The following is a 3,512-nucleotide window of genomic DNA, read 5'->3' as shown; positions in this document are numbered from 1 at the left end:
TTTGTTGTACTTGATTCAGCACTAGTGTATAAGTCAATCCAATTAGTGGTCTCACAATGAATTTGTGAGTTGATTCTGAAAGCCTCTTCAATTACTACAGACTAACATGTCATAAAGTGCAAAGCTGTTCATGGGATCTCGTTTCATCATTAGAGAAGTGTTTGTCTAAGAGACCGTGGGACGTGTGTTGTTTCAGGCATAGAGCAAGGACATGTGCTGTGACAAGCAAGCCGATCATGTTCGTGTAACTTTTATTACCTTTGCGTTTTACATTACTTTCAAGTCTACGACTACGATTATTACATAAAATTGAACTCCATATCGGCAATTCATGTAACGTTACTGATTATTTGTTCGAATAAAGGCAGTAAGGGCTTGATATTTCAATCCTGTTCAGTCCTCATTTGTCATCGTCACCAGAACCGCTACCTGCTTCAGTTGTTGGCACTACACCTTCAGGGATGGTTGGCCCTAGAAAAATATACAAAATACAGTTTAAATTGAAGGCCCTCATCAAGAGCTAAGTTAGTCTATCTCAGTACAACCTTGGAAAACACACATAACATAGTTTGGAGTACAAAAAGTCCCCATTCTTGAATGAAAGTAAGACATGAACGTGCACAATCAGTTTTTAGCACACTTATCGTTTTGTTCTTATCCGGAAGACGAGAATAAGGGATCAATTTATATTTGAGAAAAAACGAGAAGAATGTATTATTTTTAAGACAGATAACTTCAACATATTACCTGCCGTTGAAAGTCTTCCAAACATTGCATTCTTACAAATGATTTTCTTAGAAGCTATGTTAGCTTTTCTCATCTGTGGATGTTATAGGTCATTTCATATTATTGTTTCCTCCTTGGGGAGCTATTTTCCGTTTTGCTCGACTTAAAAAGGAGAACATACAAGAAAACTACTTACCAAGGCTACGACTGCCGCCGGCGCCACCAGAACCCCCTTCTCCACCACCACCACCACCGCCTGCCCCACCACCACCACCTCCACCTTCGCCGCCGTCACCGCCACTTCCACCACCTCCGCCACAGCTAAGCACTAAAAATAAAGACGATAGAGTAAAATATAGCCCTGGTCAATAGCTGAGATTATGTTTTCTGGTACGACACAAAATATCAATTCAGCTAGCGCTATTTTACACAAAGTTCTCTATCTTGGAAAAGATACTGATGATCTTATAATGTTTAAAAATAGCGGACTGCTTCAGCTTTCAGGACTAATTGATTCCATTGAAAACGTTGTTCGCGTTACCACGAAGGGAACACACAGCAGATATCTGTTTGGTTGTCATTAATATTTTTAATGCGAATATACACTATGGGATATCCTCCTTCCGAAAAAAATCGCAGTTTGAGCGACGAGTTTCATATGAGATTTCGTTCCATATTGCACACAATATTTTTGAACAGCAACTTGCCGTCCCATCTTTTTTTTTTTTTCAACATAGTGACACGATCGCCTGATCCTAAAAGAAAGGCTCTTCAAACTCTCCAGGCAATCCTGCACTAGCTTGTAATGAAATCTTCCTCATCAGGAAATTAAGTTAAATTTTATTCAAGATATGATTTTGTGTCACTTATCTCATAGGAAATAATCACCTTACACCAGATCAAATCTTATTGTTATTTCAGCGTGAATGAAGACAGGCTTTCCGCCTTGAGCACCAAGTGTTTTTGAACAATCATTTTGACCTAAGTTTTTGCCTTGTGCTCAACTACACCATTTCCTTGGTCATCGATCAGATGTTGCCGTCATAATCGTAAAGTAGTACGAGTGACAAACTGGAAAACTGTAGTCCTTTGCCTTTAGTTTGATCAAGTTTCTCTGGCTTATTTTAAATTACCCTCTGCTAGAACAGGTCTGTTATCAATTCGTAAAAGACTGGTTAAGAAAAACGCTTAACTTAAAAGTACCGTGAACTAACCTTTCTGACACTGAATGATCACAAACACGACAGCAATGACCAGCCAAAGTCTCATGGTGAACGGTGTTCAGTTGAGTTTCCAGCTTCTAAAACTGCACAAAGAGAACTGTGGACTATGGATAGGACACACTGGATGCTGCGTATTTATGTGTTCACTAGGTTGTATTGGCTTGGACGGAGAGATATTTTGTTTTACATGATTTATAGCCTCTAAGCTATATAGGCTTGCTTGGATAGATGTTTCCGCTACTTACATTTGTATACGTACTTGCACAAACTAAGAAACTCCTTAAGTTAAAGTGGTGCTCATCTCTTGAGTACTGGCCAGCTAGAGAAATATCTCATGTGACGACTTTCGAAAATCTTCAAATGCTTCAGTCACCTCAGATTAGAGGCAAGTTATGCGTGGAAAGTAACTTTAACAAGACATAACGGCAGCAGAAGCCTTAATGATAAAATTTTCCTCCAGTAGAGAATTAAAGTGGTATGTAAATTTAAGTATGTCCTAATTATCTCTGTATAAACTGGATAGATTTACTGGGAATTAAAAGAAAAATAACTTTCTAGTATTGTCCTTCCCTATTCTGGAGCCGTGAAAGAATACCTATGGAGTTCAGTAACAACAACAAAAAAAAGGCAACGCCGGTGCCATAAAACTCTACTTATTCTCCTTGTACATTTATTCTCCAAAATTACAATGCAGGTCTGTTGTTTTTATTTGTTTCAAAAATGCCAATATTTCTATATCGTATGCCTGGCTTGTCCACAAAACACTCACGAGGGCTGAAAAGTTAATCTAAGTTTTAATTTGTCCCATGTAATTTTCGTGTTTTTTTTTTTTTATTTTACCGCTCTCCAGAGTTTGGAATCAATTACGGTCAAAAACATTTCTGATATAACTTCGTTGGGTACTTTGGGAGAATCCACAAAGAAGAAGTCCAGATCTGCAATTCAGGACCGGGCTAAGAAGGCAAATATAGCCAGGGAAAATATCACTTTGTAGATTGAGGGCACAATCGGGCATTTAGACCTCCAAGCTTAATTTTAGTCACCTAATTTTCCATGTAATCACAAAGACATAGCTACAAAAGAAGCTCAATATTATCAACCAATCCAAAACATGACCCCATTATCAAAATTCGTGGTGATAACCGTTTGATTCTTACACTTTTGAAAGTAAAAAGTGCAGTGACTTTAAAATGTAAATGTCCCAAAACGATCGAAACAATTTTGTACACGAATTCCAGATAAGGGATGGATTAAAACATCGAGCGACGCGAAGAAAACGCATTACGTTAACTGATATCTAGATCTATTTTCAGTGTGACATTACCGAAAATAGTTTAACTTCAATACCCAATATTTGCAGTTACCTATGCGCAAAATTCAATGTTTTTTAAACAGCCCTAAAATAACCCGCACTTTCCTTACCAACAACAACAACAACAACAGCAAAGTTATTTTACCCATCAGAAATGTGTTAGATAAGTTACAAGGAGATATCAGGTGCACTAATTAATGGTTACCAGAACTCAGAAAAAAAACTAACAAACTAAAATGTCAGGGAACTGG

The 3,512-nt window shown here is 37.7% G+C and overlaps 1 long non-coding RNA gene across 1 annotated transcript; it reads right to left on the bottom strand.

Annotated features, from left to right (window-relative positions):
- Positions 1-234: 234 nt before the first annotated feature.
- Positions 235-2,073, bottom strand: LOC149102013 (uncharacterized). Its single transcript, XR_016202565.1, has 3 exons — positions 1,941-2,073; positions 923-1,054; positions 235-471 (listed from the first exon to the last, which is right to left on the bottom strand). It is a non-coding gene; the product is annotated as an uncharacterized LOC149102013 (long non-coding RNA).
- Between the last annotated feature and the right edge of the window lie 1,439 nt (positions 2,074-3,512).

This window comes from Orbicella faveolata, unplaced genomic scaffold (assembly GCF_042242905.1).
Source record: "Orbicella faveolata isolate gen_17 unplaced genomic scaffold, um_ofav_v1 contig_36, whole genome shotgun sequence".
NCBI lineage: Eukaryota > Metazoa > Cnidaria > Anthozoa > Scleractinia > Merulinidae > Orbicella > Orbicella faveolata.
This window is presented reverse-complemented; position numbering and strand designations above follow the sequence as displayed.